At 35.2% G+C, this 27,761-nt stretch overlaps 1 protein-coding gene and 1 long non-coding RNA gene across 7 annotated transcripts in view; one reads left to right on the top strand and one right to left on the bottom strand.

Annotated features, from left to right (window-relative positions):
* ST7 (suppression of tumorigenicity 7) overlaps positions 1-27,761 on the top strand; it is a 300,665-nt gene that overhangs the window by 102,256 nt on the left and 170,648 nt on the right. Inside the window, exon 1 of one of the 6 annotated variants that reach the window (XM_007504186.3) lies at positions 24,654-24,768. The exons of the other annotated variants lie outside the window; for them this stretch is intronic. The gene's annotated coding sequence lies outside the window, so the exon portion shown is untranslated. Of the gene's footprint in view, positions 1-24,653; positions 24,769-27,761 lie in introns of those variants that run through there. 6 annotated transcript variants of the gene reach the window in all.
* Positions 1,505-26,961, bottom strand: LOC130454582 (uncharacterized). The gene is made up of 3 exons (XR_008912269.1): positions 26,623-26,961; positions 4,256-4,355; positions 1,505-2,172 (listed from the first exon to the last, which is right to left on the bottom strand). It is a non-coding gene; the product is annotated as an uncharacterized LOC130454582 (long non-coding RNA).

Below are 27,761 nucleotides of genomic sequence, written 5' to 3' on the forward strand. Positions count from 1 at the left end.
TTCTTTGTAATCATCTGTATTTTATTTTATACATTTAAAAAACATAATGAAAAGGTGTCTATAGATGTCACCAAAGACTCTGTCATAAAAATGATTCTCCTTTGGGAGAAGGAGTTAGAAGGCAGCCATGTAATTCTCTTCTTTATCCCATCTTCCCTTTTTTTCCTTTACTAGAACTACATTAAAATATCTGAAAATAGCCTTTTTAAACGAAACTTCTGGAAGGCTGAGGGAATCCTTTGACAGTTTTATAGAATACTTATTATGGTATTCTTTGTACTGGGCTTTGACTTTCCTTAATGACCATAGGAAAGACTTTTGATAAATAAGGGTCAATTTAAAAGTTCAGAGAACCAAAGCTCTTTAACCTAAAATAAATAGGTGCACATGTCTTGCTTTATTCATACTTTATTTTTTATTTGTGGAAAGGCAATTTGTAATAAATAAGAATTATACATCTCCACATCTTTATATTGCTAGCCAGTAATTTAGGAGAATGTCTTATTCTTCATCTACTTGAGGAGGACTGATATGTTGTAGCTGGAGGCTTGAATTTTTTTTCTCTTTCTCTTTTAAAATTTTTATTTGTTCAGGTATCTCCCTCTTTCCCCTCTTCACCAAAAATATTTTATATATAAATGATGTCTTTTGCATTTCTGTTTATCAATTCTTTCTCTGGAAGTGGACATTCACATTGTTTTTTCAAACACTAATTCTATAGCTGTATATAATGTTTTCTTAGTTCTGCTCATTTGCTTTCACTAATTTCATGTAGGTCTCTACATTAAAAAAATAATCGGCTTATTGTTTTTTATGGCATAGTAGTATTCCATCACAATCATATGCCACAACTTATTCATCTGTTCCTCAAAAGATAGATATCCCCTCGATTTTCCATATCGTTGCTACCACAAAGAGAACTACTGTAAATATCTTAGAATACGTAGGTTCTTTTTCTCAGATCATCTTGGGAAATAGAAATAGACCCAGCAGTGATAATGGTGGGTCTAAGGATATGTACAATTCTTTAATTCTCTGGGCATAATTCCAGATTGCTTTAATTTTTCTTCACAGTTTCTCTGAAAAGTACACCAAAATCCTACCTCTTCTTTGTGAGGTCCTTTGTAGTATGCTCATAATGGTGGATAAGTGGAAAACTGAGCTCTTGATGATTTAATTATACTTTCTTGATGCCCTTTAGGCAGTGGATATATTTTTAATAATAATACAGAATATTAAAGTCACAAATGATTTCCAGTTCTAAACCTTTTCAGGGCTTCTGGATAATCTGTTTATGTTGGCTTATTATACCTACCTCTTTCTTTTCCAGTTATGCTTTAAATAACAATATTTTCATTAATTAAAAAAATTCTCTTAAAAGAATAAACACAAAATAATACAATCATTCAGTGAAGCCTTATCCTGAATGTATTTGTTTTGTGCAGCCGATTGAGTAACAGATAACTTCAAAACTGAAATAATCATTGTTCTTATCATACCCCAGAATTGTTTAATTTTATTGCATTTTTTGCTTCCCTTTTATTTTGCACATGTTTAGCTATAAGGTTAATTTTATTTTCATAACTTTTTAGAGAGGGAAATAACCTTTGAAGTAAGTAAGCAGCCTAGGGTGTTAACCAAAAAACATGTCTAACAACCAAAGTCAGATGAAGGCTTCTCTAAACTAATTGAAATAGCTTACTCCCACACCTTCATCAGGTTCTCAACAGCCTGATCTATGTGACTAGGTACTGGTTGCCACGTGCCGTCTTGGTTTTTTGTGTGTGTTTGTCGCAGGAAGTAGGCTCTAATGATTGTAATTGCCTATGCTCCATTAATATTCATGGCACATGTTTCTCACCCCTTGCTTGTAGCTATTTCTCTGTATATTTAACTAATTCACCATTTCACTTTTCATTTTGGCATGCTGGGCTGTACGCTTTAGGGGGTGTGAGTGAGGTAGAGAGCAGCTGAAAGAAGAATGGGTACCCAGAATCCAATGCTTGGATTCACACATTGGTTCAGTGATTCTGAGAACAAGTCTTTTGATGCTGGTCAAAAGAAAATGCCAAGTGGTGCTGAAGCCGACCTAACATCTGCACGTGACGCTCTAGGCATCTGGCTGCTTGGCTGCTTTCTACTGCATTTTGTTTTCAGGTTGCCAGCTGCCTCCTAAGTGATCAGCAACAATTGAGATAAGAAAAAAAAGAAAATTAATAGGGTAATGCAGACTCCATTTAGAATACTAATTTTGAAATGTGCCATTTATTTCCTATATAGCATGTAGCAATAATGAACAGTTTTAAGAGGAGTATGGGACAGAATAGGTTAGTACTGCAAAGGGAATAATTCATCCCTCTCTCCCTGAAGGATTAGCTTTTAAATTTGTAGTTCTTCCCTCCCTGGCCCCTATCCTTTTGTCTTCTTGGGACATTCTTACAGTGCAAATACATGTACATGTTAATGGTTAAATCTTATAATGGAATAGACGTAAATGCTTCCTATAAAAAATGGAATTGGACATTCAGTTCAATGTTTGATGCTTTAATAACAACTTAGTACTTAAAGGAACTTGAGCTAGAAAGCATTTACTACATTTTAAATGCTATCTCACAGTGTACTTTGTGGATAGATTCTTAGAATAGAGTGGGGTCCTTTGTAATTGAATTTTGATATGTGATACTTAGGAGTATATGTTTTACAAAGCTTGTGTATATTACTGTTTATAAGAAATATCCATTTCCATTGATCTTTCTTATTTTTCCTAGTTAATTACTGTGACAATTTGAGTCAATAAATATATATAAGTATATATATTAGTCTCTAGATTAGGAGAATGATAGCCTTCAAGCCAAGTGAAACATCTTTTCCCCTTAATCATCATTTTTTATCACAGCTTAATAAGCAGGAGAATTTTGCCTGTTATTTACTAAGTGCTAGGGAAATAGAAAAATGAAAAAAGGTAAAGTTGCTCCCATTAAGGAATATATAGTCTAGTTGAGATTCATTTATATACTCAAATTACTATACTAGTTAGAATATAATCCATTCATGTGAGGTCTGAGAAAGGAATGCTTTAGTATCTCTTCTAGGGTCTCCCAAACACCCACCTACTCACAAGTTGGGGTCCCCAGTAGTGCAGCTCACTCCTTGGGATTCGAGAAGAATTCTAGAATAGGATCCTGAGGAAGAAGCTAGAATTTTTAATCCTGTCACTCCTGAGCCCCTTTCAGAATATACCTCATTATCAATTATAATTAATTGAACTTATATTAACTTTTAGAAAAGAGATCTACCGAGAACTTTAATGAGAAGAGTCGCTATAAAACAAACTAAGGGCATGCTCTCTCCTCTTGCACATCTCTGGTGTCTCAGATTTACAGTGCCTACAGTGATGAGTCACACTCTCAGAGGGCATGGGTATCAAAAATTCCTGACTTCTAGCCCTGGAAACCCTTTTCTCCCTTTATGCGGTACTCGCATGTTTTTAGGGGTAACTCTCTATTGGACTTTGGGAATTGATGTCTTTACAGTCTTATTCTCCATCATGAGGAGTTGCCATCACTCAAAACATGAATGTCTTCAGATGACTGGCTTTACACATCCCTCTTTAACCTCCTTTTCTGGCTATTGCCATCATGAGGATTACTGGTGAGATTTCTAATGGAAACTCTCCTTTGCCCACATTTTTGACTGAGCACTCTTCTCTTTGAATTCTTATTTATCTAAGATCAGGAAAAAATGACTACAAAAGAAATAGAGTTACCATGAACTGACAGACCTATACATAGTAACTAGATAGATGAGAGTCTTCCTTGATACCTGGAAGGGAAGGAGTCTAAGATTTTGATGAGTTGTCCCTTTAACATTTGGACCCAAGTCCTGCTCAGTACTTTTAGAGTCAGTAGTTCTTTCAGCTCTGAATAACAGCTCATTGGACACCCTTGAGTAGAAGTAGGCAGGAAGGGATTTCTATGTATGGTCTGTGTAATCCACTAGGAAAGGCAAATTCAAACATGCTTCAAGGACAGGGCCCTTTTCTACCAATCTTCCCATTAATTAGAATGCTGTGAGATATTTGAGGATAGAAAGATCACTTCCAGTTAATGGCTTCATATTCAAAAATGGAGTCCATTAGCTCCAGAAGAGCTTGAACTCAATGGTAGAAGTGGCAGTGGTGGTGGTGGTGGTGGTGGGACTACAATTATTGTTTTGTTGAAGTAAGTTACATTTCAGAAACATTTAACCTTCTCACCCTAAATCATGGTATTCCTCAAGTTCTGGGGAATCAACGAGAAGAGCTTCTTTTGGGTACCCCCAGGAAGTAGCATAAATTTCTTCCACACTCTTTTTGCCTGCAAGCAAAGAGTGGATAAACACTTGACTATTGGGTAGAAGAGATCTTTGCTTGGACTAGATGAAGTCCTTTCTAGATTTAAAATAGTGTTTTTAAAATAAACTCTGCATTTACTTATTCGTGTTGTGTTGAGCCCGTTCTCCCCAAAGAATATAAACTCCTTGAGACCAGGAACAATTTCTTATTTTGACCTTGTTTTCTTAGCCTCTAGTGCAACATCTTAGTCAAAATAGATATTTAATAAATGCTTTTTGAATTGAATTGAATTGCATAGATGCCAGTAGGACACATGGGCTGCCCATCTGTTATCCTTTGCTTTCACTAGCTGACCAAATCAGTTCTTATCATATCTGTCCCTAATGATGTCTTTTGATGATTAACAGAGCGTAATGTCCAAAGCAAATGGACACCAACACATGTGAGTGGGAAATACCTTCTTTGAATAGATGTTACTATTAAGCATATCCTACACAAAGTGTTGGTTTCTTAAGAAACTATGAGTTTGCAAATTCAGGATGATACAGCAGCTTCAGATTGTAGAATTCATATATGTCATAATTCTTCCCATAGCTTTTCCTCCACAACCATTTTTCTTGTTTTAGGTTGTCCAGAGGCTTGGATAGTGAAGCTTCTTTGTTATTCCTTTTATGGTTATGACTATTATCTGTCATAAAACTTTTCTGAAAATCCTTAGCATAATGAAAAGAGAGAGCTGAGAAAATTCTGTATTGTAGTGTCTCAAATTTATTTAATATAATCCTTTGGTGAATGATTCAATAGCTTCATATTTTAAATGTGAGAATTTAATTACTAGCTATCATGAGGAGAATAAGTTCCATTTAATGGAAAAATAATTTTCAGCACTTTAAAGTGTCACATATTACCCAAGTGACCGAACTTGCCTTGTGTTTTTGATAGAGGAGCAGGGAAGAAAAGCATAAATTTGTAGTTTTTTTAAAAACATTAACAAAAACCAGCTTGTGTTGGTAATGTGATGATCAACTTTTCATATTACTATGCTCCCCTTTCCATATTATTTATTTCATGTGAATTTAACTTAATTGAATGGCATCAGAAATTACTCCTAAATGTTTTTTAGTATTATTAGCAGCTGGGTTTTTGGATGAGAAAAAAATGATTTTAAGTTAGGCAATGAAGAACCTCACAAAATATTGTTCTGTGTTTTTATTCTGCTCACATAGAAACTAGGTTAAGTATCTAAAGCTTCTCTGTAATAGACAATTTGGTCTCCAGAGCTGATAAAAAAATACTCCCTAGATGAGATCCTTGACTTTTTGCCATAAATCCTCTTGTTTTTGTTTCACTTGGTCTTTTTTCACTCCTCATTTGTTTCTTTCAAATAGCTTATTGGAGGGAGTTTGACATAAATTCTTGGGGCATATATGGAAGCAGGGTAAAATTACATTATCCAATCGCTTCTAGGGATTGAGACCTGTCTCATAATCATCGTTCCTTTTAGCTACTGTATTCATAGTTTCTCTTGTATATGCATTTTCATCAGAAGTTTATTGAGTTATGAATGGGTTTAACACTAAAGAAAAAGTCTCTAGGATATCAGGATTTGGGGGCTGGTAATGCCTGTCTTCAGATTATTACAAATAAATTCACTTATTTAAAAAAAGTTATGATCTGGGAATGAGAATTTAAGGAAGGAGTAACAAACTAAAATTCTTGTCAGTGGATAGAATTGATTTTTTGCTGTGGATATCCCAGATGTACTTACTTTTTGTATAAAAATTTTTAGGCATTGACCATGTCTATAGTTTCTCCAAATATTCTTCTTGAAGAAAGTATTAAATATCTCTAACAGTGTGAGACTTCTGTGCAGTTAAAGCATTCTTGGTTTCTTTCATTTCTTAATTATGAGTCATATTTTTTTTTATCTCCCCCCCCCCTAAATCCACGTTTGCCTAGAAGTCACTAAATATCAAAGTATACATTTTGAGGGTTTCAAAAACTTCTTTGCAGATTTCTCTAACTTTTCATCCTCTGGAATATACATTATTGGATATACTTTATCTTCATGGGAATTCTTTTTGCAACTGCTTCTTATGGGCAAGTGATAAAGTATCTCATGAAATGATTTTACTTTAATTAGAAGATAAATAAGAAGTTAGTAGACATAGAATTTCCTTTCTCAAGAGAACTTATTAAGCCATCATTATTTAAGGGTTATGATTTATTTGGATTTCTAATTTAACCAATTAGGTCAGCCAAAAGTGTGGACTAGCAGTGGACAATTCTTTTATTGGGAATGGCTGAAATAATTAGACACTCCTCTGGGCCAAGGTATCCAAGAGAAGGCATTTCCAAGCAACATCATTCCAGTAGCAGCTTTAGGACTTAAGCTTCGGGAATGTTTTAAGGAACCAGGCTCTTTTGTGTAATCTGTTAGCTATATAAAGGAACCAAATAACAAAAGCTGAATTTTTTTTACTTGTGCTTTTATTGGAATGGGAGAAATCCTAGTGTTTTCATTTTGGAGAGTTATCTGGGACAATAAGAATCATTTATCAAGTAATACCCAAATAGAATCTGTCAGTCAGGATTTGAACTCAGATCTTCATGACTACAACTTTCCCTATTACCAACTATGTCATGCTGCCTCCTCTTATCACAAATAAGATATGTTAATATATTCATGTATTTGACAACGCAAGTTAATTGCACTTATTGGAATATAATGTAGTCCTATGAATTCAAGTTACCATGTTATTCTCATTCTTTCTGATGGACTTATTATGCCATTATCAATTTAATACCATGTAAAAACATACATTATTTAAACAATAATGATCTAAGCCATGGAGCAAATCCTGGAAATTTATGACCAGCTGGAAGAGTTGGTTGCCAGAGATGCAGCTGAACAGATACCCTGTATCAAGGTCATCTCTGCTATTCTAAAGTGAAAAGAAAAAGACCAGAAAAGAATCCTGGGCATATAGATGATTTTATGAGGGATAAAATTTGAATTGGTTTGTAACGGACATTCTAAGGCAATTAATGCCAACTCTGTTGGTTAATCAGTTTTTGTGAATTATCTCTCAGCATTCCTTTTGCTTTATAATTAGCAATAACTTGGCAATTAAATCCTGTCTCCAAACCATTGCCATACTGAAGAATAGGGACAATGGCTCTGTTGTTGGCATAAGTCTTTGCAGAATGCAGCAATTCTGAATTATTCTTGCTATCCCCCTACAGTAGTAATATGTGTCCTTGGCCACAAATTGCTTAGGCTTAAATTAATCTGTTGGCTATCCATAAATAGTCACATTTACCCTGAAACAAATAAGATGATATGAAGGTTTTACATGAGGAAATGTAAGTTCTAAATGATAAGAATCATTCTGGGCATCTGTGTGATTTATTGAAAACCTAACTTCAAGCTTATAGACAATCTTTTGGAGTCATATTTTATGTTCCTTTATGTCCCTTCTCTTCTCAGTCAATAGTTACAATGAAGACACATGATTGATTTCTCCTTTTCCTTTTCTTCTGTCATCCCTGTTAGAGATGCTAATGGAGATCTGAATTAAAGAGATAAAAGAGGGAAGAGGGCAAAGTAGAGAGATAGAACATTATGAAATTAAAATGAAATTTAAAGAAAACTCACAACACTTGGTGACTGATTAAATATAAGGATCATTAGGCCATAACTTTGTAAATGAAACTCAGAGGACAGCTAGTCTGACTCTCATTTTACTGGTGAGAAAATCAAGGCCCAGTGAGGTTATGTGGCTCACCTCCAAGTTCATACAGTAGAAAATGAGAGAGCTGGGGTTTGAATTCAAGTCAAACCAAATCTTCCATACATTTTCTTCTGTACCATAAACCTGGGTGATAGGAGAAATAATGAAAACGGAGGTTTTGGGAGGTCAATTATTTTATAGAGAAAATGATACAGATTCTCTTTTTCTGGGCACAGGATAAGGATATAGGCAGGTCATCAGATGGGGCATCTGAGTAGAAATGTCTAGGAGTAGGTTGGAAGTATAATACTGGATCTGAGGTAAGAAGATATGATTAGAAAGAGCCATCTTAGAGATAGCAGTAGTGTACTGTTACAGTCCTGTTGAGAAACATTTTAAGACATCCAGTCAAGACAGCCAATTAAAGTAGGCAGACTACCCAGACAAACCTATTAAAACTAGAAATCCCCACTAGACAATAATGACAAATAAACCCAATGAAAACTACATTAGGCAACGTTTTTCCCACTATAGAATTGCACAAATATTTGGCTAAAAATCTCCATATTACAGGAAAGGGGGGACCACCAACAAAGTCAACTCCACTGTAGGCAAATAATCTCAGTTTCCCAGCCTGTCCAATTATGGGCCAGAGATACTTAAATCCTATAAAATTCTGTGTTCAAAGTAGTGATAAAGAATGAGTTCCATGCAAAAAAAAAAACCCACCCCAGAGATATCAGAATACCCCTAGATGTGGTCTCTAGTAGTCTTGGGGACCATCATGAAAGTGCTTAAAACAGCATATCCCAGATAATCCAGGGTCTGTAGAACTTGGGTATCTTGACATACCTTGGAGAACCCTAAAGAACTTATACTCTGAACCTCAAAGATCAAGATGAGCTCAAACCTGAGGTTGGAGGTCTATACAGAAATACAGGGAACTCAAGAAGAAACCAAGGAGGACTGATCACTTCTCTCATCTTTCATGAATGTGGCATAAAGCACTAATTCAGGAACTAAAACTGGAGAGAAGATAAATAAAACACTAACAAGTGTATAAAATTATTATAGACCTAGAGATTCCCTAAGGTGAGTAAACAAATCTGTAACAACTGCATAGTTTCTCAAAGGAAAAAAAGGATTTTCTCAAGAAATACTTAAGTCCCTAGAAAAAAATTAAGAGAAAAAAATAAATAAAAACCCTGGAAGAAAAATAGTAAGTAGACTAAAGTTTAGAATAGAAAATGATAAACCTTACACAAATAACGGGCTCCCTGAAAATTAGAATAGAGCAAATAGAATAGCAAGAAATGGTAGAATAAAAATCAAAAGACTTAAAAATAGAAGAAAATGCAAGACATTTGATATTAAAAAATTGGTCTAGAAGGGTCAAGGAGAGATCATTTGAGAACCATTGAATTTCTTGAAAGTTATGATTTAAAACAAATAAACAAACCTTTACACTATTAAAAGAAATCACAATTTGAACTCCTTAGATCAATTAGAATCATAAGACAAATACAGAATCCACTGACCATCTCTTGAAGAGAATCACAAAAGGAAAAATCCTAGGAATTTCATAACCAAAATATAAAGCACCCATTTAAAGAAAAGATACCATCTTCTTTGAGAAGGAAACAGTTCAAGTATCAAGCAACCACTGTCTACAGTATCACACAAGAATTGGAAGCTTCTACCTGAGATGAGAGAAGACCTTGGAACACCATATTCTAAAAAGCAAAAGAGAGAAGCTTACAAAATCAAGAATAACTTATCTGGGCTTTAGTGGAATATGAGTTTTCAAAAATAGCCAAAAAGAAAAAGGAACTCTGAAATATAAACACTCATGCTAACATTCTAATAAGGGGAGAAGATAGATTTAAGCATACCTTTAGAACTATATTATCTTCAAAGGATATTGAATCAATTAAATAAGAAAAAGAGAGGATCTGAAAGTATATTGGTTCTGTTATGAGGGTTTTAAGAGGAGAAAGAGAAGGGAAAATAAAAGGAATGTACTGGTGTAGAAAGGAGGAAGAAAGAGGTAGAGTTTGCTTTTTCTTATCAGTGGGATACATGAAAAAAATACAAACATGAAGTCAGGGGTGGGGGTAGATGAATCTTCCTCTCATATGAAATTGACAGGAGCATGAAAACATGCATATTGGTGTAGGAATGCATCAAACTTAATGGACAAGCAAGCAAAAGGAACAAAAGGTTAAAAGGGAGGAGGGAATAGTTAGAAGGAAATCAAACATCTTGATTTTGAAGGGTATTTAAAAAAAAAGTGAATAACTGAAATATAAAGGGATTCCCATCAGCTGGAGAGTAGCTGAGCAAATCATAGTATATGAATTTATTGGAATAGTATTGTGCCTTAAGAAATGACAAAAAACATCAGGTTAGTGTGATCTGACATAGAGGGAAATAAGCAGAAATAGGAGCAGAATATATACAAGGGCAACAATACTATAAATAAAAACAACTTGGAACGAATGAATAACTCTAATCAATGCCATGACAATATCTAGAAGATCAAAGATAAAGGAAGTATGTTAGCTTCCTCCTAGTAGAAATGATATCAACTCAAGGTTAGAATAAAAGAATAAATTTTTTGAAGAAATTTTTTGAAGACCATTGTGTAGATATATTTTTTGACTATACTTATTTATTAAATGACTTAAAATAAGCCCCTATTTTTCTGAGTTTTAAATTGAGGAATAAGGGAGGTTGGGTCTGCAATGGTGGTTCACTTCTTCCCCAAGGCATTTTTAAAATGCTTAGAAGTGAACAGAAGGAAATTCAGAAGGAAACATAGATAATTACGATAGTTTACATGTGGAATTCATTATATACTTTTTTTGAAGAAGCAAGCAGTATGGAATGGACAGTCATAATTTCATTTATAGTCCTTTTATGTATGTTTTGGTATATTTGAGGACTTTTTATTGGCATTTAAGTTCAGAATAACAGAAAAATAAAACATAAGCATTTTGTGGCTGATAAAACATTTATAAATATTATCTATTATTATAGCATCTGAAACTTGTGAGAATGGATGAATTCCCCAGGGGAAAATGTATAGAGAAAAGGGGAAGTGATTGACCTTTGGGGAATACTGCAATTAGAGAGAGGGGTGAAAGAAGAGGAAGAAAAGCTAAAAAAAAAATAAATAGAAACATCAGAGATAGAGGGTTGAGAATAATGAACATAAGATCACAAATAATATGCTTTTAAATTTTCATTAAAACGTTAATCTCCTGTATATGCTATATATGCAGTTCTCACCTTATTTCTTCCATGAATTTTTCTTCAGTATAAATGACATGTTTATTTCACAACATAACAAACATGGAACTGTGTATTGCATGATAGATAGCACATGCACAAACTATGTCATTACCTGCTGTCCTGGGGAGGGGAGAGAGGAGAAAGGGAGGGAGAACACAGACTGCAAATTGTTAGAAAATAATATTTAAATTGCATCTACAAGTAATCTGGAAAAAAATAAAATATCAACTAGCAAAAAAAAAATCTACTTAACATAAAGAAGAAAAGAATTAATTGCCTTTTTTGCAGTTTTGAGGTCTTTTTTTTTTCTATTAGAGGTAATTTTCAGAGTGCCAATTGATGACAAGTTTTTTTCTTCTCTAAATGATCATTTGAATTTTTTCTTTATAATTTTCCTGCTTATATAATTGGGGCACACCAATCTCATTTATTGTCTCAATATGTTTTAATTTTAAGAACATAGATCTCAGTAGAATTTAGAAACTAGTTGGAAAGTTTCAGAGAAGAAGACATCTGGGGACTAAGAGGTTTAAGAGATCTAGATGATTCCTTATGGAAGACACAAGAGAATACAATTTCTTTGGTCAAAGTAGGGGAAATTTTAGGTAGCAAAACAAAGGGTTATGTAGACTGATGAAACTATAATGTGTTTCCAGAAAGGGAAGATAGGGAATGTAGCAAAAGAAAATTTCTAGGGTCTTAGAAGAATAAAATCAGAAGAACCAAAGTAGGAAATGAAATGCAGCTTGGAAAAGGAATTAAGAACAGAAAAGAGCTGGCATTTAATAATGTGATTTGCAGCAAAGACATTCTTTCTGGTTCTTTTTGATCCTACTGCTTTCAAGGAAATGGGAGTCAAGACTATAACTGCCCAGGTTCCCATATCCCTTTTTAAACATTCTTCTAGTTATATGAATGTGTTTTGTTATCCCACAAACCCTACCACTATTAAAAGATTTGCTTTACCTTTAATATGTGATAGTCACAACTTGTCTTTTCATTCTCCTTTCCTCATTTCTAACCAGAGCCACAGCAGAGATTTCCAAAGAAAGGTAAATCTGTAAATATAATCCAAACGCAGGGGAGGGAGGCAGAGTACTATGAAATTATGAACAATTATAGAATTGACAGAGTTCCTGTCAAGGATCTTTAACTCTAATCCATCAGTGGAAAATTGTTCTAATTCCCATCTTTAGCCAGAAGAATATTCTGAAGCCTCTATCTACTTTCCAGGATGCTGCTTGCAGACTTGACTCCACTTCAGTTCTAGGTCTCAGGATTCACTCATAGACAAAGTGGTGAAAAGCTCTAAGCCTTTTACCTGGCCCTATTTTGGTCACCAGAACCACATATGAGCATTTCTTAAGTCTTCAACCATGGAAGGAAAGAGGGGAAATGTTTCAGAAACATGCATATTCTATGAAGGTTGGGGAAGGCAGATTATTCAGAAATCTCTTCATTAAATACAGCATGAAGTTCACAAAGAAAGTGAATTCCTTCCAAAAAGACCAATAATAGTCAATGTATTATTAAATTCTAAAGATAAACTGAATGAACCCATGTTCAGATCTTTAAAAGAATAAAAATTAGGGTAAGATCTTAGTAGAAAACTAAGCTGAATCTGGGCAAAAGATATTAAGAACAGGAAGCTCGTCTGTCAAATCAAGCCAATAAGCATTTATTAAATACCAACTGTTTTTCAGGCACTGAGAATCACTGAGAATGCAAAGAAAGATAGCCTCCCTTTTTGTCTCCCACTTCCCACCTCAAATCTAAAAACAAACAAACCAAAAACCCTTCCCTTCTGGAGGAGTTAAGTGTCAGGGAGGATTACATATGCAAACACATGCAAATAAGAGCAATGCAGGATATTGGAGATATTGGAGATAATCTGAGAGGCAAGGCATGAACATTATACCTTGTTTTCTTGGTTAGTAACTAAATAACAAACCCAAAGCTAGCTTTTTTTTTTTTTTTTGAAAAGGGAGTGGAAGAAAGAGAGGGCTCCAAGTTTGGCATTCAGGGATGATCCCTAGTCTTTTTTCCTACCTCTCCAGTCTTATCCCAGACAACTTTCCAGGTGACCTGGAGCCCTTGACTTCTGTCCCTGTGTCTTTGCTCACACTGCTCTGTGTGCTCACCATGATTCCCTTGACATTTTTATACTTTCTGAATCCTGTTGATTTTTCAAACAGATGCCACCTTTCCCCACAAAGCCTTCTTTGATCCCTCAGTAAGACATCCTTTGGTTCATTGCATCATAGATGTGGATCTCGAATGGATTTTAGGAGTCGTCCAGTCCAGCTCTTTTATTTGATGGTTGAAGAAACTGAGTTTTGTGAAAGTTGAATCTCTTGTCCAAGGTAATATATATAATAAATGGAAGATCCAGAATTGGAGCCCTATTCCTTTGATTCTAAATCAAACATTCTTATATCAAGTTAAGCAATTTGCCATATCTGAATCTCTGTTATAATTATGGTATAATTATATATAGTTATTTAGTATATATGTATGTCTTTCATACCTGCTTGATGGTAAGGTTCATGAGAACAAGGCCTATTTTTAATTAACATTATAATGTTAATATTCCCTTGATAAATGGTGCTCAATAAATGTAATATAATACCTTGCTTTTTTCAAATGAGGTGAAGTCATTGTGATAATTATTGGCTCATCAGTTTTATTTATGGGGCAGCTGGGTGGCTCATTTGATAGAGTTCCAGGACTGGAGTCAAGAAGACTCCTCTTCGTGAGTTCAAATCTGGCCTCAGATACTTACTAGCTGTGTGATCCTGGACAAGTTTCTTAACCCTATTTGCCTCTGTTTCCTCATCTGTATAATGAGTGGAGAAGGAAATGATCAGTTTCTTCCAGCCAAGAAAATAATTTCTTTTATAAATTTAGAGAAGAGACAAAGAACTACAAAATCTATTTGCAAAAAGTATGAAGGAGAATAGGGTACTAGGTAACATCCTGCTTTAAATCTTGTTAAACCAGTCTAGTAGCCTTTTGATCTGTAAAATAATAACAGTAGCAAGAAATGGTTTTAGAAAAAGTAGATTTAGCATATCACATTATGTATCATGAATGAATTAAGTATTGCCTAGAGTTTATCCCATAAAAGTATCAGGTGAGTGACAATGAATGAAGATTCTTTTTAGTGAGTAATTTTTTCTTTGTCAAGTGGTATGTGTGTATGGGTGGCATAATAAGTAGTCTCCTAAAGTCCTATCTTGAATGAAGCATTTATTTATTTAGCATTTACTATTACAAATATAAGAAAAGCAAAATAATCCCTGCTTTCATGGAGCTTACCTTTTAATAGGAGAATTTAGCACATAAAAGGGAGCTAGGAATAGAGACTGCATAGTTTAGAATGCCTGGGAAGGGAAGTAAAGGCCTGGATCCAAGCAAGATAAGGGAAAAGCTAGCCTTTCAGGATCCAGGTAGTTCCAGAGGGAGGGAGTTATTAAGGAAGATGACCAGGGTAGGGAGCAGTATGATCTGGAAATGGATTCGAAGGGATGTGGAGGCCTTATTAATCACTTCATTCAAAAGAATATATTATCTTCCATGCTTATATACAAAGAGGAAAAACAGATAATACACAATTTCTTGACTTCAAGGAACTTACACTTAGTGCTCTGAATTATAGAATTTACCTAAACTATAAATTCCTTGAAAAGAGGGACTGTTTCATTTTTTCCCTTTGTTTTCATGGCAGCTGGCATACATAGTGTGTTGTTCATAGCAGGTACAAAATAAATTTAATCAATGTTTGTTGAATTGAACTAAATTCCTGACATTTCAAGGAAATTAAACATTAAATAGTAGAATGTACTGAGATGTGAAATGTACTTCTCTTGAAATCCTTAAACATAAAATATACTCTCATCAAAGATGCTTTGTTTCTGAATTAATTTAAATCGGTTCTTCATAGAAGCAAAGAATGAACTAGATGATTCCCCTAGTCATTCTTTCATGAGACAATAACTTATCTATGCTTTGCATCATAAAAATAGCATTTTGATACATAAAGCAAAAAAGAAAGTAATTTTTAAGCCAGAGAATTCACTACACAGATTGCCATATTGTGTTAGGCTTGGCAGGTGACATGCCCATCCATCATGGTTTTATTATTATCTAATTTTGTAACTTGTGACTAAATTGCATTGATGTGTAGGACCAAATGATTTTTAAAACCTCCAATAGTTCAAACATTCCATGATTTAATATTCTTAAAGGCTATCACTTTTTTACTGTAAAACTAGAAAATTTTAATAGGATTATCTTGTGGCTATGTCCATGTCCTACAAAGTACACTTTTTTGCTAGGGAATGAACTGGCTACTTGTATTCTTAGTGGTGCTCTCTTATGGTTGCTCATTTTTCTCCATCTATGTTTGCATCTTTACTCTTAACTCAAGAGTTGACCAACACCAGATGAGATTTCTAACAACCTTTATCTTTCACATTCTAGGTAGCCATATAGAGCGGTGCTTTGGTCAAAAGGAGTTTCGTCTAGAACCATTTGCTTTATTTTTTACCAGAATGCATATCCAGGGAAAGTCTGGTACAATGCATTCATCCCAATTTAGAGTTAGGTTTAAGATTACACATAAACTAGTGTAAATAATACTAGAAATGATAAGGAGTTTGTATAGCTCTCCTGATAATCAGACCTGTTGTGGAGGATTCCTTTTTGGCTTCTGGCTGACTTTTAGTGCAGAAAATTCTTCCCAGTGACTTTTACTTTCTTTTGGGGGAACATTTTTTTCATTGACTGTTTAAACTAATAAACACCAGCCTCCAACTTTTCAGAAAGAAAGCAGGAAAAAAGTAAATATTTATCCTTTTATTTCCCCACTATAGAGGCTAGGCCAGGTGTAAGGGATTCCCTTATCTAGCATATAGAGTCAGTCTTAGAAAAGCAAACTACAAGTTTCAAATCTCCTGCCTTTTTCTCTTCCTTTAACTCCCTTTCATTAGAAAAAAGTTAACCTTTTAAAAATTGAACCTATATAGGGAGAACTTATATAGCTGGTTTTTACAATTAAACTCATTTGTGATTGAAGGTAAATATGACTAGAAAAGGAAAGTATCTTTGGTATTAGAAGAAAATGATGAATTTTTCTTTAAGGATAGATTTTTAAAAAGGGATAAGAGCACAAATCATATAATGTCCAGCTATTGGCACTGAAGACTTGCAATCACAACACTATTAAAATCACAAATCTACCTAAGTACATCTCAGTAACTGAGTCCAGGATCCTGAATTTTTATTATAGTCAAAAGCAGTGCTACCAATATTTTAAACCTTGACTTTTTGTTGTTGTCTTTTATGGTTATTATTTCAACTAAATGAGAACAACAAAGGTTGATCAGTTTATTGAGCAGTATGAAGAATATATATGAAATATAGAAATAGAGGCAGTGGTTTGGTAATAGTTGATAGATACAAAAGGGGAAGAATTAGAATTGTGTTCAGGAACAAGTGAAATTTTTATAGTACAAGAAGTATAAATTTTAAAATAATTTCTCTCTTAATCCCATGTAGTACATGTTCATTAGCAGGAAAGAATCTAGTAATAGGGAAAAAATTAAACATAAGAAAGAGGGATTTGATGGGACAAGTGCCTGAAGGATACAGAAGAAAATGGGATCAAGTGTACACAAGTAGAGGAGTAGATTTTGGCCACAGAAAGGGTCACTTCTTTCTGGGAGATGATAAAGATGGAAGAGAGGATCATTAATATGAAGAGTTAGTGAGAAGGTAGAATTCATACCAGATCTTAGGAAGGTCAGGAAAAGAACATCGGCTGAGAAAAGAGGTGTTAGGAATGACATTGAGACTTCAAAGAGAGAAAAGAACACTCAAAAGTGATACTGAGACAAGGGGCATAGATTAAGAGTCCATGAAGAAACCATAAAGGCTTGCTGTGTAGCATCGAGGTTCCAGTTGAGATTAGACAATGTGAATACATTGTGAATGAAGTTATCCAAGTGGTGTTTAGTGTCATTTCTACAGTGGCATTTAACACTTCACAGGTATGACTAGGGAAGGCAGAAGGAGGAAGGAACTGGTCCAGGAATAGAAACTGTCAGTGTTTGAATCAGAGGCAGGATAGGTTATGATTGAGGATAATGCATATTTAGATTGATTATCAAGATTGTGATGGGAGGAAAGTGAGACTGGAATGGGGATAATGACTAGCAGAAGAGGAGAGAAGGTATGGGGAGATTGGAAGTTGTGATGAGGATAAAAAACCAAGTTAAAGAAGAGGGACAAAAAGATAGATGGAGGAATAGAAGATTAAGTGTTAGGGAGAGGAAGCATAGAGTTCAGAATCATAGAGGTGGCATAATCATGAAGAATGGTGAGATACAGCATACCTTGGGGGCAGCCAAGGCAGTTGAGAATGCTAATGATCTGCACAGCCATCTGTTTAGAGTTATCAGTAGGGATCTTGAAGTCTCCAAGTAGAAGGAAAGGGATTAGAGTAAGGGAGGGAGACTACAAACCGAGGGCTAAACTCCTTGACCACAAGTGATGTGTGCAAAGTGATTGTGGAACATTCCTTTCTTTATCTTTTATCGTTCTATCTTTCCCTCTGCTTTATGATCTCCTACTCTCTTCTTTATCCTTACTGGGACCTTAATTCCATCCACCTTCAGTTCTTTGCCAGATTATCATGGCTGCACTGACTGCACTCCTTTCCTCATATTGACTAGTGTGTAAGGGAACCAGTCTGTGTTATCCTGGAGCATACCTTGACAAGCCTTGGCCTTAGATTATTCTGACCATCCTTTGCTTTTGCTCCTATTCATATGCTGCTGAAGAGTATTGTAGAAAAATCTTTATATTGTGACTATCTGGTTCATCTCAGATTTATGTAACATAATCTCAATTGGGCCCTCCTGGCAGCAAGGCAATGCTTTTATTCTGCTCTGATTATCGATTCATTACCTCACTTACTGCAGGAACCATTCCAGACCTTTATGTAGCTCCTCCGGCCTCAACCCCTTCCCCTGACCCTCTCAGCCGAAGATTTTCAATCTTCAGTGAAAAAGTTGAGGACTTTTGCTGAGAGCTCCCGCTTCTCACCTCTTCCTCATCTTGCACTGACCACCTCATCTTTCCCCGTCAGGAAGACAGAGCTAGCTCTTTCCTTGCCATGTGCATCTTTGGACCTTTCCATCCTTTCTTCTCCATAAGATTACCCAGCGCCAGACTTCTCTAGCTTTAAGACCTTCAAGACTCAGCTCATTTACCTTCTGTGAGACTTCCCAGTCTGTGTGACAATGGGCAAGTCAGTTAGCCTCTCCGCCCCAGTTTCTTTTACTGTAAAATTGGGATAATAACGACATCTACTTCCCAGATTGTTGTGAGGATCAAATGAGACAATATTTGTAAAGTACCTGACACCCGGCATATGTAAATGCCTGTTTGGTTTTGTTGGATGCTTGGCTGAGTTTGGAAGTGATAATGCCAAGGGAGGAATAGGCTGACACCTTTTCCTGTGTCTGTTTCAATGATACTACGATGATAAGGCTAACCAGCTTGAAGAGTGATGCTGTGTTTTACCAGAACTACAGGTTTACTTGAGTGTAAGAAGTTGGAAGGAATGTTAAAAGAACTGAACTCTTGGAGCAAAGATTTGTTAATGACAGAGAAGGCACATGACTGAGGAGTGGTAGAGCTGAGCTGGATAGAAATGAGGATATAGGGAGAAATATCAAAGGAAGGGGGTTTTCACATAAGGAGATTATCATAGGTATTAGAGGAGCATGATGAATGAATTTTCTCCCATAGTGATGAGGAAGTTGGTTTATTCCCTCCTACCCCCACCTCCTTTCTGGGTCCAGTAGTGATGGACAACAGGAAACCACAATCATTTCATTTTTCTGTATTTTCTGACTTGGTATAGTTTTTTCTCATTTTTCACTTCCCATTTAAAATTTCCTTTTCTGTAAATTGAGTAGGTTGGATTAAATAATCTTAAGGTTCCTTCAAGTTCTAAACACTATCAAACTTCCAAGTAAGCTATGATTGAGGTAGATTAATTTGAGGTTGTCATTTTGGATCCCTGCATTCAGAATTGGAACACCTTGTGCTTGGATAAATTGCTTTGATTGAAAAAGCTGCCTAGTTGCACTGCAATTTTTGGTGAGTCTTATCAGTGCCTTTTTCCTTAACTGCTCTTGTAGGTGCTGTTTAGAATATTTCTCCAATTGATCATGGTGGTTATCCCTCAGAATATCACAGTGAATCCTTTTCCTTTTCAGAGAAGAAAGATAAAATTTGTAAGTCAGGTGCCTAATCTGAGAGAGAAGAGAGGAGAGAAACAACAATAGTCTGCCTTATTTTCAGTACTAACCCAAGATAAGATTAATTATATAAACACACAAAGACTACAAATGGAGTTTAACCTTTGTTGTTTTCTTTACTAGGAACATCTTTGCCCACCTACAGGCCTATTTGTCTGCCTCAGGATGTTATTATGTTGTTAAGAAACTTCAAACATGCATTGCCATAACGAATCTATATAGTACTGATGTTCAAACCTCATCCTTTCTTGACAAAGGTTTTGAAATAACTAGTATTTGAAATGGACTTCTCTTTGGTAGTGAAAGGCTCTGCCTTTTTTGTTTTCATTTAAAAAAATAAAAATTTTCATCCTTCTGTGTTAGGAACTAGTGGCCTCTCTCTTCAGCTACAACTTAAATGGACAGATAGATAAAATATTTATGAAGCACTTATTATGTGCCAGATACGGTGTTAGACTGCAAACCATGCCAACTCAGGTAATTACTTACATTCAGTCTCCTCATAGTCTCTTGTTATTGATGTAGAACTAGACCAGGCATGTGCTAGAGGGGCACTGCAGAAGAGTATGAAACTTGATTCTTTCTATTATGTGGCCTTTGAGAAAATGTGTGTTTGTATTTGTGTTTGTGTCACTAGGGATTTAACACCTTGAGTTTCTCTTTCATTTTCTAGATTAAAAGTTAACTAGGAAATCCTGAAGACTTTGGGTTGTGTATATAATTTATAACCATAGCAATTAATTATTCTTTTTCTTTACTTGAAATGTTTGCATCTACCTTAGGTTTACAGACCTAGACCAGGTCTAATTTACAATGAAATTTGTGCAGAGTTATTTTTAATACATTCTCAAATCCTACTGTCTAGATATTTTTCAGTTGTGCTATTTTCCCTAAAGATAATTTGCATTTCTATAATGAAAAAGATATCCCTGGGTGTGGTTTTCATATCAAAATATGCCAGCATTCTTGGGATTAAGAATTTTAGAGTTGTAATGGATGGGGAAAATGAAGGGCCGGAAAATTAGGTGATTTGTCCAAGGTCACAGTGACAGAACAAGGTCTTAGCTATAATTCTACCTTCTGCAAGAAACCTTCCCTAGTCCCTCTTAATTCTAGTGTCTTCTGCCCTAAATTATTGCCTATTTATCCTGCTTTGTAGCCTGTTTGAACATATTGCTCTCTCCTCCATTAGATTGTGAGCTCCATGAGGGCAGATTGTCTTTTGCATTAATTTATAACCTCATTGCTTAGCACATTATCTGTTAAAAAAAAGAGGATTAATAAGTGCTGATTGACCTTTTCCCCAAAATTCCTGACTTCTTCTTCAGTGTCCTTTTATTGCATCTTGCTGTATCCCAGGAAGAACATTAGTTAAGATAGTGCTGCCATACTTCTGGTGGTGCAGCCATGAAAATATTGCATAGAAAGAAAAAAAAAGACGTGCCATTCTCTGTCCAGACAAAGTTGCTTGAGTACTCTTTCTGGGGTAACTCCTTTCTTTCTCCCAAGCCAATTTTAAGTGGCTACGGTGATAGTCATGATTTAGAACAAGAAAGAACATAAAGGAGGTGGGATCCTTTAGACTAACTCTCTCATTACAGATGAACTAAGCCAGTAAGACGTGGTAATAACCTGTTGGGTCAGAAGACCTGGGGTTGAACCCTGGTCCTGTCACCTCTTTGTACTCCTTTTTATCTTTTTAACCTTAGATAAGCCATTCTACACCTCCTGCTCTCAGGTTCCACTTCTTTAAAAAAGGACTCAGACTAATTAATCTCTAAGGTGCCTTTCAGCTTTAAAATTGCATGATTCTATACATTCATGTTGTCATTTATGACATAAATTAATATTGAAGGAAAGGGAGAAAGGAATAAACATTTACATAGCACCTACTACGTGTCAGCCACTGTGCTAAGTATCTTTTTTATTTTAAGCAAATACAGTCTTATTTGAGAGAATGTTTTCATATTGAGAAGCACAGTAGATTATTTTTCCTCCAAGGTCGGCTTTGAGGAAGAGAGGCAAGTGTGCCACCATAAGTAGAATTGCAAGACTAGAGAGATCTTGAAGCCCCATCTCTAACACATCCTGCCTCTGGCCTTGGGCACACCAATTAATTAATCTCTCAGTGTACGAGTAACTCTGTAAGACCTTTTAGGATGCAGAGAAGGTGCTAACTTCTTCCTGTAAGGAGGAGTTGCATGTCCAGTGCCTTCCTCTTAGGGTATCTGTGGTTCCCTGTGAGCCAGGGACATCTGCATCCCATCTGCTCTGTAGATCAGGGTTGCTTCTTTGGTCTTGTCCTTTCGGGGTGAAAGTCTTCCTAGAAATAGCATTGAATTTTTCACAGGAAAGCAGGGATCTGAGGTCTGGACCCTGCTTATGTGTTCCTGTGGCTAGTGTGTAAGGGTAAATTGGCCTCATCTGGACAGATTACAAGGGAAGTTACTCCCAAAGAGAACTGGCCTGAGATCCATTTGGTTTGCTTTGTGATTTGAGGTAATCCCTGTCCCCACCTCACTGATAGTGTCTTGGGAAGAGGTTAGTGTCCTTGTAGTTTTTGGCCTTATTAGAAGATCACAGGCTCCAGAGCTAGAAGGGGTTTAGTGCTTTTCTAATTTGACTCCCTTGTTTTACAGGTGAAAGTGGAGCTTATAATGCTAAGTGACTTACCCACCCACGGATAGACAACTTTTCATTAGTGGAACCATGTACATAATTTGATTCTTAAATTTTTAGAGGGACATCATACAGATGAAACACAGACTAATCTATATGAGTCAGTGAGGACTGTGTCTAGACACAAGCAATAAGTTAGTTAAGAGAAGAATCTTTCATTCCCAACAAATATTTAAATGAAATGCAAATCATTAGGGTTTCCCATGGAGGACAGATAGATTTATGCATCAAGACATTATACTATATATAAATAGAAGTGAGCCAGACTGAAGAATTTGTACCATGGGTGAACCAATGATGATAATAATAATAATAAATTATATCTATGTGGCAGTTTATTCATAAGAACACAGTGAGCTAGGTTGTATAAATATTATTATCAAATAAGGAAATGCCAGCTTGGAAAGATTGAATGATTGTCCATAGTCAGCTGATTAGAGGATGAGAGAAAGGATGCAACCCCCATTCTACTGAATCTGGGCCCAATATGCCTATTCCATTCTGATGGCCCTCAGTATAATATGAACTTTTGATTATTGGTGGATGAAGTAGTACAATAACGATAAAGTATATTCTGGACCAGAAGGGAAGTGGCAAGTAAAAAGACATCCTTATTTGGCAGTGGAGGCTACTCTGTCATAGAGAAAAAACACTTTGTACCTCTCATCTATTTATTGGACACTATTTTGAATTAACAGTTATTTGTGTATGAATCATACTTCCTCTCCTAAAGTTTAAACTTCCAAGAGCACAAGAGCCATACCTTATCCAGATTTTAGATTTCTTCCAGCCTTTTGTACATTTCTTACCATGTAGTAGAAACCTAAAAATACCTGTTAAATTTGAATTTTAATATTACTACATGGAGTGAATGAGAAGAGCTCAAGTCTTCTCAGATTTATGTTTTGACTATTGAGCAGTCCTGCTGTTTTCCTTTTGGAAAATATGTGAAGACTTGGATTTTACTTTGGAAAAAAATATGACTAGACAAAAACAGTGGAAATAAAGAATATATCAACTACATATAATTAATGATTTCTTATAGCTGAAAAATATAAAATAAAATTTTGAGAAGTTTTTGCTGTAATAGAATGTCTCAACTATTCAGTGATAGGGACCAGTATAATTTAAGAGGCAATACAATTAAAATATTTTCCCTCAATTTACCAAACATATATCTTATTTGTAATTGTTTTTGCATTGTCTTCCCCATAAGCTTGTGAGGCCCTTGAGGTCAGAGACTGTTTTTACGTTTCTTATATCTTTAGTGCTAAACATAGTTTCTTGCACTAATAGGCCAGACTTATTTGTTGACTTGGTTTATTGATTATAGGGAACCTTCTGTCTTTGGATGATTTTTTCCCTTTATTTCCTTTCTAATTGTCAGAATGGTATAATACAAAGAACACTGAACTAACTGTACAGTTGTGGACCTTTTATTTGGTGTTCCAATGATTCAATTTTCTTATTTGTGAATAGAGAAGAAAGAAGGACTAGATGATGATGTCTGAGGTCGTCTCTAACTCTAAAACCCTGTAATTTTATATTGCAGTGTCAAATTTATTGCTCTGGAAGCTATAACTCGCCTCTGTAGTGATCCTAAACCAATAGAACTGGGTATTAAAGAATCATATCAAGCAGATTCCTAAACTAAGGAGTTTTATCATTGGGCTTCCTTAGCTGTTCCTGAGTGGTTTGTGGGAATATCCTTGAAGGGGCTTGCAGAAAAGTCAAGGATTTTGCCTCTTTTAAGTATGTATTTCAGGGGTCATTGCAGTATTAAGCTAGCATTTTTATTACTTTGATGCCTGCTAGTGCTTTATTCCTTTGGAGTTCCTGTAATTGTATCTTACAGTGAATTAATAAGGTTGGATTTTGTTCACAGTTATTATGTGGCAATAACAGGATTGCCATGTGAAGTATTACTTATATTTGACTATTATAACCCAATGCAATTGAAGAAGGTATGAACCAGCCTTTTACACGTTCCAATTCAGTTTTCTCAGGACCAGATTGAGGCTAAGGAAAGGGCAAAATTATGGAGATTAAGGCACTCTGTTGGTTTTACCATGAAGAGAATCTCCCCCAAATGGGTTATCAGAGAGACTGGATACTTTTATTGTTTGAGGATTTTGGAGAGAGAGGTACCTTTCTCAAAACATATGGTCCAATACCCATTGAATATAGGAAGAAAGGAAAAATCTCGAATACACTGGTCATTTAGTTCAGGTTCAGTTAGTTGCATTCAGAGGGGTAAATTAAATATGATACAATTGCTCAACAGGAACTATCAAAGAACAAGGTCATTTATAGCAAGTACACTGCCATGATTTCCAAAGAAGTTATGAATTCAGATGATCCAGACCTACAAAGACTTGATGAAGAAGCCATTAAAGAGGTAATGGAAAAGACACAAATAGCTTAAGAGAAATATCTGTCTTAGAAGGTGGCTAGGGCCATGACAGTTCCAAATAAAACTAAACCAGCCCAGTGTACAGGTCAACACTAGCTCAGCAAGAAGTAGTTTTTAACTCTAGAGCTAGGCAGAGAATTATTGAGAGCATGGAAGTGGAAACAGGTCCAATGGATCCTCCAGGATCCAAAAGTAATGAAAAAATTAACATTCAGTGAGCCTCTGTTTTTTCTTTTCTTTTCTATTATTCACAAGCAACTCATAGTACCATATCTTTGATGCTTGTTATCTTAAAGTTTGAAAGAAATGTCTAGTGGCTCAATAAAATAGTTTTTTGATAGTTTAATTAGATGGCACTGAATAAGTAGATTAGTTTAAGTAGAATTGTCATTTTTATTATATTGGCTCAGCCTACTCATGGACAATTAATATTTCTCCAATTATTTAAATCTGACTATTTGTATAAAAAGTTGTTTTATAATTATAGTCATATAGTTCCTGGGTTTGTCTTGACAGATACACTGCCAAGTATTTTCTCTTTTCTTTCAGGGATTTTTTGGTGATAAATAGAAATGCAGATTATTTATGTGGGTTATTTTATATCCTGCTACTTTGCTAAATTAATAGTTATTTCCACTAATTTTTTAGTTTAATTTTTAGGATTTTCTAAGTATACCATTATATCATCTGCAAAAGAAATAGTTTTATATCCTCATTGTCAATTTTTATTCCTTTAATTTCAATAATATTTCCATTCAATGTTGAATAATATTGATGATAATGGACATCTTTGTTTCATTTATGATCATAGTAGGAGTTTTTAGCTTATCCCTTGTAGAGTAATGCTTGCTCATGGTTTTTGGTAGATGCCTCAACATTTTAAGGAAAGAATTTACTTCTACTGATGTTTTCAAGTATTTTGAATAGAAATGAATGTTGTTAATTTGTCAAAAGCTTTTTATTCTATCTATTGATAAAATAGTGTGATTTTTGTTGATTTTGTTATAGTCAGTTATGTTATATTGACCCATTCCTGCGTTCTTGGTATAAATCTCACTTGGTTCCAAAGTATAATCTTTGTGATATATTGCTGTAATCACCTAGCTAGTATTTTATTTAGAATTTTTGCATCACTATTCATTAATGAAATTGGTCTATAATTTTCATTCTGTTTTTGCTTTTCCTTATTTAAATATCATCACTATATGTTTCATACAAGGAGTTTGGTAGGATTCCTTCTTTGCTTATATCAAATAACATTTAATATCAGAATTGTTTGATCCTTAAAGGTTTGGTAGATGCCTAGATGTCTAGGCAATTTAAATGATCATTTTTCTCATCAATAAAATGTATTGATCAGTCTATAGAGATCCGGTGCATATGCTCTTGTAAAATCTCTATTAAATGTAATTTCTTTCTCTTGATCTCCTAACATCACATGTGTAACAGTGGAGTCCAGAATTATTTGTTATTCTTTCTCAAATATTTTTAGTTATATTTAATTTTCTAGTGAACAGTGGATTTGAAGTTACAAATTAAAGTGGGTAAGGGAATGACACAAACAAAGATGCTGTTTATAGCAGAGAATAGCAGGTGGCCAACCAAAAGAGAAAGGAAAACTACATAAGGCAGACAGAAAAATGAAAAAAAAATCAGAGAAGCCTGGAGCCATTAGAAGTAGGGACAAGCAGCCTTAAAGGCCCCAATCTATGCCCCAAGAACATAAGCCATATTGTATATAACAGAGTAATTGATGATCAAACAAATGTTAAGCATTTATCAAGCCACTTCTGAGTGCAGCAGTGGGGATTCTGTACAAAGAACAAGACAAATCCTTACTTCCCCCAAGGAGCTTCTCTTCTCTTTTCATGGAGACAATGAGTGTATTAATCAGTCTCTTCAGAATAGGTGTATCGAGAACAAATACAAATAGAATAAACATAGAGAATAAATAAAAATAAATCCAAAGTAGTTAACTAGAAGGTGGTTGGAGAGGGAGGGCACTAACAGTTGAGGGAATAAAAAAGAACTAAATGTAGAAGGTGCTACATTTTTTAGTGCCTTGAAGGAAGAAGAGAGGAATTATGTAATGCTGAGAGAAGGGATGGGGGGGGGGGAGAGAGAGAGAGAGGGAGAGAGAGAGAGAGAGAGAGGAGAGAAACACATTCATATATACACAGAGAGAGACACACACACACAGAGACAGAGAGAGAAGGTTTATTTGTCTGCATCACAGAGTGTCATCTATGACAAGGCTGGAATGATAGGTTGGAAAGATGATACTACAACATAAAAAATGTTAATATATCCCACAGTAAAGGTATGAAAATACGTAATACACATTTGACAATTTTCCTTCAAAGTGTTTAAAATAAAAAAAAATTATGGATAAGCCCTCAACTTTCTGATTTGATAATCCATGTTGACTTATTTTCTGAGGATTCTGTAGCTCTGTTTTTGCTATATAGATGTTCCAAAAAGCTTTGTGAATTTTGAAGCTGCATTAAAACATCCTGTATTTGAAGTGGAAAGGATGTAGGGTCTTCTCAGATAGTCAACCAAAAAATACATATTGGACCCTCATAATTTTGATACTTCTTTATCATTTTAAGGCACACTTACTTAGTGTACATTATAAAGCCATTGGTATAGCATGTGTAGAATCAGAAGACCTGGTTTACATCCTGCCTCCTACATTACATGTGTGATCATAGGTGCCAACCTCCTTGAGCCCCAGTTTCTTCATTTATAAATCAGAGATGATGGTAAGTGTAGTACCTACCTTGTAGATAACATGGCACGGTTACATCAGTGTGTGTTATCATACCACATCCCTATAATACAGTAAGGTATATGTCATAGGATCATAGACTAAGAACTACAAGGAATCTTAGGGTTCGTTGAGTCTAGTCCTGTCATTTTCTAGATGAGGAAATTGAGGCAAAGAGATTAAGTAGTTTGTCCAGTGTCATAGAGAT

This window comes from Monodelphis domestica, chromosome 5 (assembly GCF_027887165.1).
Source record: "Monodelphis domestica isolate mMonDom1 chromosome 5, mMonDom1.pri, whole genome shotgun sequence".
Classification (NCBI taxonomy): domain Eukaryota; kingdom Metazoa; phylum Chordata; class Mammalia; order Didelphimorphia; family Didelphidae; genus Monodelphis; species Monodelphis domestica.